Below are 10,822 nucleotides of genomic sequence, written 5' to 3'. Positions count from 1 at the left end.
TCTTGTTTTCTCCGTCTATAGTGATTGAGAGCTTTGCCGGGTATAGTAGTCTGGGCTGGCATCCATGGTCTCTTAGTGTAGGTAGAATATCTATCCAGGACCTTCTGGCTTTCAGAGTTTCCATGGAGAAATCAGGTGTAATTCTGATAGGTCTGCCTTTATATGTTACTTGACCTTTTTCCTTAGCTGCTCTTAATATTCTTTCTTTATTCTGTATGTTCGGGGTCTTGATTATTATGTGGCGAGGGATTTTTTTTTGTGGTCCACTCTATTTGGTGTTCTGTAGGCTTCTTGTACCTTCATTGGCATGTCTTTCTTAAGGTTGGGAAAGTTTTCTTCTATGATTTTGTTGAATATGCCTTCTGCCCCTTTGAGGTGGATTTCTTCTCCTTCTTCTATACCTATTATTCTTAGGTTTGGTCTTTTCATGGTGTCCCATAATTCCTGGATGTTTTGTGTTAAGGATTTGTTGGATTTAAGGTTTTCTTTGGTTGATAAATCCATTTCTCCTAATGTATCTTCAACACTTGAGATTCTCTCTTCCATCTCTTCTATTCTGTTGGTAATGCTTGTATTGGTAGTGCCTGACTGTTTGTCCAGCTTTTCTATTTTCTGCCTTTCTTCAGATTGTGTTTTTTTTAGTGTCTCTATTTCAGTTTTCAACCCTTGCAGCGTTTGCATTGCTTCTTGCAATTTTCTGTTTATCTGTTCGTCCATTTGTTGCCTTTTATGAATTTTTTGGTTTGTTCTTTCTTCCATTTCTTGCATTTTTTGGTTTGCTTTTTGTTCCATTTCTTGGATTTTGTGCTTTGTTTCTTCTTCCATTTCCTGCCTTGTTTGGTATGTTTCTTCTAATTCTTGCATTTTTTGCTTTGCTTTTTCTTCCATTTCTTGCATTTTTTGCTTCATTTCTTCTTCCATTTCGTGCCTTTTTTGGTTTGTTTTTTCTTCCAATTCTTGCATTTTTTGGTTTGTTTTTTCTTCCATTTCTTGCATTTTTTGGTTTGTTTTTTCTTCCATTTCTTTGAGGGATTTTCCAATATCCTCTTTTAGGGCCTCTATCATTTTCATGAAAGTGCTTTTAAGGTCGTTCTCTTCTGCTTCCTTCGCGTTGGAATATTGGGGTCTTGCTGGTGTGGAGTCTCTAGAATCTGGCGGTGTCATATTTGTTTTTCTGTTGCTGACTGTGTTTTTGTATTGTCTCTTTCCCATCTCTTCTTTTAGTGGGTGCAGAAAGAGCCCCTTCCTGGTCTGGGGACCAGAGTTCCCTTTTGGTGGGTGCTAGTAAGTCCAGTAATCTGGTGGTTCTTCTATGCCTTGTCCATATGCTGGTCCGTGGGTAGAGAAGAAGAACAGGAATCTGGGGCGCTTAGCCTCCTACCTGGTCCCCTGGACCCTATGCTGGGTCCTGTTGTACCTGATCCGGAACAGCTACTCCCCTGGTCTCCCTGGCTCCTGTAGTTTCCTGGTCTCTTTGATGGGAGAGAAGATCTGGAGTCTGGGGTGCTTGGCTCCCGCCGGGATTGGGAGCTCTGTGCAGTTCCCAGGCGATCTGCAGGCTCTGGAACACAGGCCGGGAAGCTGGCCTGATTACCTGATGATGCCAGAGGGACCTTATTATTTTAATTTTAAATAGCTTGTTTTACATGTCAATCCCAGTTCCCTCTCCCTCCCCTCCTCCCACACTCCCCCACCATCCCCCCACAGCCTCCCACCCTATTGCCAATTCCTTCCATATAGGGAATATCTAGAGTCTGTCATTTCACTCAGGGTAGGGTCCAGGCACTCCCCTAAGAGTCCAGGCTGAGAGAGCATCCCTCTGTGTTATGGACGCATGATATCTGTTTGTATTCCAGGGATAAACACTGATCCACTGCTCAGGACCCCATAGGTTGCTCAGGCCTCCTCACTGACTCTTACACTTGGGGGTTCTGGATCAGTCCCATGCTGGCCTCCCCGCTGTCAGTCTGGGGTCCAAGAGCTCTCCCCTGTTCGAATCAGCTGTCTCTGCTGGTTTTGCCAGCCCATTCTTTTCCAATTTGCTCATTGCTCCTCTCTCTCTGTCACTGGGTTCCTTGGGTTCAGTTCAGTGTTTAACTGTGGGTGTTTGCCTCTGCTTCCATCAGTCACTGGATGAAGGTTCCTGGATGGTTATAGACATCAAGTTCATTATCAGGAATGGGCATTCGAGGTGGTCTCTCCACTATTGCTTAGCTTGCCAATTGGTGTCATCCCTTGAGATCACTAGAGGTCACACTGGAGCCTGATCTGTGTTCTAACCTATGATTCCCTCTTCCCTCTATCCTACCCCCCAACTCAACCTTCCTGTTCCCCCATGACCTACTCTCTCTTCCCCTTCTCCCCCTCTCTTCTTCCCAGCTCCCACTATACAAACGCTGCTTTAGCTATGAGATCTTCTGTTCCCAGCCATTTGTGTTAGTTTGTGCCAGTCTCTGCCAAGCCCTCCCTGTTTCCATATTTCCCTGAGCAATTCTCACCTCTGGCATTATTTTATGTTGATTGTTCTCACACACTAATATGTCCCCAGTGTATCTTCCAGAGGCAAACACATGTCAGGAACAGTGAGCTAGGAGGCTTGTGCAAGGCAGTGAGTGTAAGGTGGTGAGTGTGTGACTCTAGTTTTCATATTATCCCATCCACATTGTGTAAGATAACAAATGTTTATTGAATACTTAGTACACTAAGCACAAACTGGTGAGAAAAAAAAGGCCCTATCCTCAGACTTTTCCAAAGTCACATAGTAAAAGAGATAATTATGTGCAGAGATAATATCCATCTAGTGCGGAAGCAGCATTAGCCTGTGTGTTGATACAGGTCTAACAGATGATCCCAGAGATAGTGGGGCTTCCCCGAACACCATCTGTTGTTCCCAGGCTAGAGGGACACCAGGCTCCTTCTCTCTCACAACGTTGCTGTCTTCAAGCTCCCAAGTTCCCTGAGAAAGCAGAGGCAGTATGGAAAGTGACTCAGGCTGGGGGCCAGCGCTGGGATGTGGCGTGCTTTCATTCCTCTTACATTCTGTCAGCCAGGACTTCCTCACACTTCCCTGCCTAATCCAGGGGTAGGAGATGCTCTACTTATGGCCCATGGAACAAAGGCTGCAGATCTGGGCAGTATCCTAGCCACTCACTAATACATTTAACCAAGGGAAAATTTAAGGGACATTCTCCAGGAGCTTATCAGTCGCAGAGAAAGTGTTCACACGTGGGACCTGGAAAATCTGAATGCAAATTCAGGTCACAGTGAACTATGTGACCCTAGTGGTTCGAGCTCTCTGACCTACATTCCAGCTCTGACAGATTGGAATTGCTAAAGAATCCGATTAACTTGAATTTGGAAGCTTGTACAGATTGTAGGTAATCTTAAGGGTAATGCACGGAACACAGAAGCATTTAACAAATATAAGAAGTGAGAGGAGAAGACAAAAGGGAGCAGAAGAGGGAAAAGAAATGAAGCTATAAGCGTAGACACAGTGAAGGTGGGCTACAGATGCTATGAAAGGCTTCGAACAGAAATAGACACGGTCTCGGGGCATGAGAGAGCATGTGTGTTCAGGAAGTCAGAAGACTTTTAGTGGTGTGTTTGCATAATAAAATTAGCTTTCCTGGAAATCATGCAGCCCAAAAAGATCAGAAAAAGAGAGACTCCAGGGCTGTGCTTGGGAGCTGTGTCTTGGAAACACAGGGAGCTTCTGGCCTAGTAAAGCTACATGGTCAGCTAGCAGTACAGAGGCCTGCCAGGGCTGTAGGGCGGTGACCCCAGCTATAGTGACAGGGAGGGCTGGTTGCTGCCATTGCCATCTAAGTTAGGGGAGAGCCACAAGGCCAGAGCCACTGGCGTGCTAGACAAAAGGTCATGCATTCAATTCAAAGAAAGCTCGGAGAAAACCACTGGTGATTGGGGGAGAAGAGGAAGCCCAGGATGAATCCCAGTTTTGTGATTTGGGCAGCCAGGGACCTATGATACCTCAGATGGATGGAGCAGAGGACCCAGCAGACCTTTGGCTGCTTTGCGGTCTTCCCCAGTTGCTCTGCCTCTTGTACTTCACTCACCGATGTCTGATGTTCTAAATGTGCTCCCAAGGCAGTTTCTAGAAACCTCAAGGTTCCCCTCAGCTTTCTTTCCCTGCAGACCGTCACTTTGGGATGTAGCCCTTTCTTTTCCTTTTAAAAGGACCACGGGTGCTTTTGCAACTCTTCTCCCACACATTCGACTCAAACCACAGTTTGTGTGACCTCCACAGTCTTCGCAGGCTGCATACATCACGGCCTCCTTGTGCACACTTGCGCACATCATCCTCCCTTGCTCACAGTAGCTCCAACCCAGTTTCCCCCAGGAAGGCTAATTAGGTTGCTAAACAACAAAGCCCAAGCCCGAGATAAGAGGTAAGAACATCCCCCACCCAAATGTTAGTTCAAAAGCCACAGAAAGAGGAACCCCAAGATAAATATAGCATCCATGCTTATGCAAAAGTACATTGGGTCATCGGACTTCCCAGAGACATGGAAAAATAACACCCCTGTAGTGGCCTTCATACCCCAAGTATTTACATGAACTGTGGGGAAGAAGAAAGTCCTAAGCCAGCGGTTTCTTTTTCTTTTCTTTTTTTTTCTGACTGAATATTAGCATTTCCATTAGAAGTCTGCTCATCTACACAGGGTCCTTTCCTAGTAACTCAGCTGTCCAAAAAGCCAGAGTTCTACCCACAAAGCTGCCCGGGAACTTCAAAAGAGAGAATAAAATTACCTGCAAGTCTGGCCGGGGTAAGACGAAAGGACAGGATCCCTGTTCAAATCTCAAGATAAAAGAAGCAGAAGTGTCAGAATGGAAAGCAGTTTTTATTTGCTATTTAACGTCATCCTAAAAAACCCACAATTTTTAAATATGAGTGTGAAAATTGCTGCTCACCTTTGTATTTCCCAATGCTAATATTACCTCTCAGTGTAAGAGCATTTAGTTTATATACGGAATCAGCAAAGCGAGACAATTCCTGTAGCTTGTAAACACATACACATTTTTCTTATTAGAGCAATGGAAAGGCTACATTTTTTAAAGTATGTATTTGTAAACAATGTATATATTCCAACACTACTTATTAATGAATAAGAAAGGGCTGAAGGGTAAAGCAACCCCAAATGCTTTCTTTACCCTTTCCTCCTAAATTATCAGTGTGGCTGTTAGCTAACATAAGGAGTGGTAAGGAAGCATTTTTCGTGGTAGCACTTCCCAGAACAGTGTTGTCTTCATTAAGAAAACAAAGCAAGTTCCATTTCCAGAGCAGCCTCTTGGGGCTGCCAGTCATCTGTGCTGTATACCAACTTTCAACTTGCCTCGACTCCCCCTACCTCCTGTGTAAGGCGTAAGGTGGCTCTATCTGGACATCTGTATTCAGGGGATATTTGTATTAGTTCTTTTCTCACCGGTGTGATGACATACCAGAAACGAACTATTTAAGGGACGAGGGAGCCATTTATTTCAGGTCACAATTTCAGGGGATACAGTTTCTGTGCCCTGGAAGGCATGACAGTAGGAGGAGCTCCCAGTTGTGGTTGGCCTAGAACTCATGTAGAACAGGCTGGTCTCGAGCTCAGAGATCTGCCTGCCTCTGCCTCCAGAGTGCTGGTATTAAGAGTGTGTGTCACTATACCCAGCTATCCAGAAGGTTTTGATAAATATTCTTGTATTGCTCAAAAAAGACTCAAGCTAAGTCTCACCCCTGCCCAGCAGCAACCTCTCGCCTTATGTCCATTTCCTGGGAACTCTGCCAAGCCTCGGTGCAGACCAAGTTTTCCTTCTTCCCGTGGACCCTCCCAGGCCTCCCTTCCAGGCTGTTCCCATTCCCTTGTGTCAGCCACTCATACCCAGAAATATTTTCTCCTAGGGTCTCCCAGGGTCACACCAAACTGGGAATCAGGTTTTCAGCCTCCCTCTGTCCTCCGCTATCATCTTTCCAGCTTCACCCCAACCCTATAGCATCCTGCTTACAGGCCCCTCTCCTCCAGCCCTACCTTCACTCCCTGGGGTCTCCGCTAAGTCTTGGTGGAGACCCAGGTTTCACCTTCCTGCAAACTCTCTCCACCCTCTCTTCCAGCCCCTTACCTTTCCTTTGTGTCTGCCTCCATTCCTAGAAACGCTTCCGACGTGCGGCTCCCAGAGCGACACTGGGCTGGAACTCGGGAAGATGGTTCACTACTTCCTGTCCTCCGTTACCATTCCCACTTTCCACCCTGTAACAACATGCTTGCAGGTTCCCCCTTCCTGCCTCAACTCATTCACTGGAGATGTCAGCTCTTTCATCCTGTCCCTCCAGGATGCTCTTGGTCTTACTGAAACCTATTTGCAGGAACTCCCTCTCCATCGCAGCTACATTCCTGGGGGACCCTAGTGTGAACAGGGCCCTCAGAGTCTCCCTCAACTCCATCTCAACATTTTCTCCTCTCCATCACAGCTACACTCCTGGGGGACCCTGCCTCTAGTGTGAACAGGGCCCTCAGAGTCTTCCTCAACTCCGTCTCAACATTTCCTCCTAGGCCATCACTATTCATCTCTGCCATCGACTGACCTGCAGAAGCACTCTATAACAGGGATTTCCACATCCACCACAATTCCTAAGATCCAGAGAAGACACTAGAAACAAAGGAGCAGAACACACACACACCGGGCAGAGTGGCATCCCAGCAAAGGCAGCAGATCTCTGTGAGTTCATGGTCAGTCAGTCTGGTCTACATAGCAAATCCCGGGACACTCCTCAAACTATGATATATATATATATATATATATATATATATATATATATATATATATAGAGAGAGAGAGAGAGAGAGAGAGAGAGAGAAAGAATAGTTAAAATATCTCAAAAATTGTTCATCATGACTAGCAGTTAGCTAAGTGCGAACCAAAACAACTTTGAGAGTTTTATCTTACCTCAGCCACAGCAGCAAAGATTGATGGAACACTGACAACATATGCTGGAGGGGATGCAGGAAAAAGGGAACCCACACTCACTGTTGGTGGGGCGGCAAACCGGGGCACCACTATTGAAATCAGTGTGGAGAATTCTCAAAAAGCTAATGACCAAGCTATGCCACTCCTTAGCACATGCCCACAGGACGCCTCATACCTCTTCACTGCTTGCTCTTCCGTGATTATCGCTGCTCCACTCACAATAGCTACGAAGTGGAAGCAGCCTCCGTGTCCTATAACTGATGAGTAGATAACAAAATGTGCTACAGAAATGAAAATGAAATCATGAATTTTGCAGGTAAGTTCATGGAACTAGAAAAGATAACACTGAATGAGATAATCCAGACCGAAAAAGACAAATATCAAATGCTCTCTCTTAATGGAGGTTCCTAACTCTGAATCTTCAGAGGTGAGTATATAGCCTGTAGTAATTACAGAAATCAGGAAAACAAAACTGGACCATTGCCAGGATGGGGGGGGGTCCAGGAACAATAGAAAGGGTAATAACGGGTTATTGGTAACCAGATCAGCAAAATGGGGAGGGCATCTTAGGGAAGGGTAGGGGGCAAATACAGGAGAAGTGAGGCAGTAAAAGCCACACAGAATCATACTCTTGACTATTTACTTAAAAACCCTACAGTGATGTAATTCAGAGTATAAACACACATATAGTTTTAATGAACTTTTCTCATCTGGGCTGATGTTGCTCCCTCCAAGAGCCAAAGACCATCTAACAAAACCCCTATTACCAGACATGAGAAACCCCTTTAAGTTGTTGTCCAGGACTGTCAAAGGATTCCCAAAATGTACAGCCTATCATTGTTGCCTTGGTTGCCCCCCCCCAGAGGTAAAAGTTACATCCCTATTGCTGAAGAAACCATGTTCTCCAGACACAGGGCTCACAGGGCTTAGGAGCCCTTGATCTGGAACTGATCTAAATGTCTCCTCTTTGAGGATTAACCTTCACGATACCAGAAGGCACCATGCTAGCTTGCAGAGGAGGGAAGTGACCAACAGTGCTACTCGTTATGACCAGCATAGAGCAGTACACCCATGGGTGCAGTATCGGCACACACACACCTTGCCAGTAACCAACAGCTCTATCACTAGACGTGAGACTTACTCAGCAATAGGGATACCACGTCTGGTACCAAAAACTTAGCTAACTACTCAGTGCTAGTGAAATCATGGCTATTGAAGGAAAATCTACAACCACTAATTTACTAAGCCAGCAAAATCCCTAACAATGATCTTTAAATATTTACCTTTTACAGCCACATATAATTGTAGTCTTTACCCCACATAAAGGAAACTTCTCTTTCCAATAAATGGAGATCACTACAGAAAACCATAGCCAATCAAAAGGCAGCACTGTAGAGTTCAGACCCGGTGAATACATCTCCAAAACACTCCCATTCCTGAGAGTTCAGACCCGGTGAATACATCTCCAAAACACTCCCATTCCTGAGGCTCAAGGAACATGGCAGAAAGTGAGGCAGACAGATTGCTGGAGTCAGGGGATCAGGGACTTTGTCTTGAGATTGTGTCTCCTAGGTAACATCAGAAGTTACACCCAGAAAGTCTCCCTAACGTGACCACCTATGCATGATCCAAACAAGGATGACACCAAAAGACATGTCAAATTGAATGGGGGAAAGCCCAAGAGATCTCAACCCTACACACTGGGGGAAAAAAACCATAAGCAACTGAGGGAAGAGAGAAGGTCCTCCCCAGGAAAGAGCACACCAACTGGTTGTCCAGTGCTAAATGGCCATCCCTGAAAACACACATAAGCATTATATGGAATCAACAGGTTATATTTAGGCATATATATGTATGTATAAATACATATTGCATGCCACAACAATTAATGCAAAACAAAAAGGCCATGAATTTGATGGAGAGTGAGGAGACATATCTGGTGGGGGAAGTTGGAGGAAGAAAGGGAAGGGAGAAACATTTTGACTAAATTATAATCGCAAAAATAAACATTAACAAAAAGGACATGTCAAACCTATTTTAGTGTCTTCACATTTCACAAAATAATTCCAAATTTTAAAACAAAAGAAGTGTAAACAAAGAGAAAACAGAAAAATTCACTATTATTGTGAGAAGCTTTAAAATAATTTTCTCAGTAACTGATTGAAAGGGAAAAAAGACAAGAAAACCCTGAGTGCAGGATTTTGAAACAATATCATATACAATAGAGGACAATATGATTGATAAATTCTGCACCAATACTTAACCCATGTTCTTCTAAAGAAAATACGGAATGTTTAAAAATCTGACTGTATATTAGTCCATAAAGCAAACTTTGATAAATTCATACACTGAAATTGTAAAATGTGTTCTAAAACCACAGTGAAACTGAACTAGAGATCAATAATAAGAGGAAAAGTTTCCTAAGAGTTATAAAATGAGCCGGGCGTTGGTGGCACACGCCTTTAATCCCAGCACTTGGGAGGCAGAGGCAGGCAGATCTCTGTGAATTTGAGGCCAGCCTGGTCTACAAAGTGAGTTCCAGGACAACCAGGGTTGTTAAACAGAGAAAAACTGTCACAAAAATAAATAAATATAAACAAAAATAAAAATAATAAATAAAATGAAATGAAACAATATGCTTCAAATTATCTCATTGACCAGAAAGGAAATCTGAATGAAATTTAAAGTATTTTGAAGAAAATGATCATAAAAATATAACATCTCAAAACTGATGTAATGCAATTTAAAGCCACACTTAGACAAAAAAAGTACAGCATAAGCATGTATATTAGAAAAGAGCATGAATTTTTTTAGAAGGAGATAAATGTCTCTATATGAAGTTTGTTAAAAACAGATTAAAATTTAAAAGGAAGAAATTAAAAACAACAAAGATCAAAAATTAATGAAACAGGAAATGAATTCACAGCAGAGAAAAACCACAAAGTCAGAGGCTCTTTGAGAAAGTTAATACAATTGATGAGTCCCTACAGAGACTGATTAGCAGCAAAAGGAGCTTTTTAGCAAACACAGCTATCAACTAGGAATGAAAAGGGACGTCCTGCTGTGCCCTGTGGAGACGCTAGACACTGGGAACACAACAGGACACTGTAAAATCTGCTGTAACTTGAAACAAATCAAATTCCTGGAAGACACAATTTACCAAACAAGATAACTGAATAAGTCCATATTAGTTTTAAGATTCAAATCTGTAATAAATCATTTTCCCTACCTCTATACCAAGGAAATAAAAGGCTAGTTAGTTTAAACAGTAAAATTGTTCAAATATTTAATGGAGAAGCAACAATAATTTTACAAAACCTCTTAAAGACAATAAAAAAAATCAATTTTATGAGACCACTCTAATCTTGATACCGGGATTGATAAGGAAGTGAAGTCTAGGTTCATCTTTCTTGTGGAAAGAAATGCCAAAACCAAACTTACAAGCCGAGTTCAGTGGCCATATCACAGACAGGCTGAATGCAGAGTTGGCCTGACATCTGCAATCATCAATGTTATTCGCCATATAGACAAGAAAATAGAAGAGTCGTGTACTCATAACATAGATGCAAAACTAATGTTAGCAAAACTCAATATCCATTATTTAGGAAAAATTCTTAGTGAACCGAAACGTGGAAGACAGTGTACTGAATCTAATGGGGAAATGTTGATCACAATGCTGTGGTATGGCTGTGAAATGCCTCTCCCGGCCCAGGTATTCAGACATTTGTCTCCGGCTGGTAGCACGATTTGGAGAGGATGTGGAAACCTTTGATATGGGTGTCGTAGCTGAGGGAGGTGAATTTCTTGTGTGGCAGATCTTTGAGGGCTGGAACCCAGACCTCAGGCTGAAGCTGTC

The sequence above is a fragment of the Mesocricetus auratus genome, unplaced genomic scaffold (assembly GCF_017639785.1).
Source record: "Mesocricetus auratus isolate SY011 unplaced genomic scaffold, BCM_Maur_2.0 Super-Scaffold_100009, whole genome shotgun sequence".
NCBI lineage: Eukaryota > Metazoa > Chordata > Mammalia > Rodentia > Cricetidae > Mesocricetus > Mesocricetus auratus.
This window is presented reverse-complemented; position numbering follows the sequence as displayed.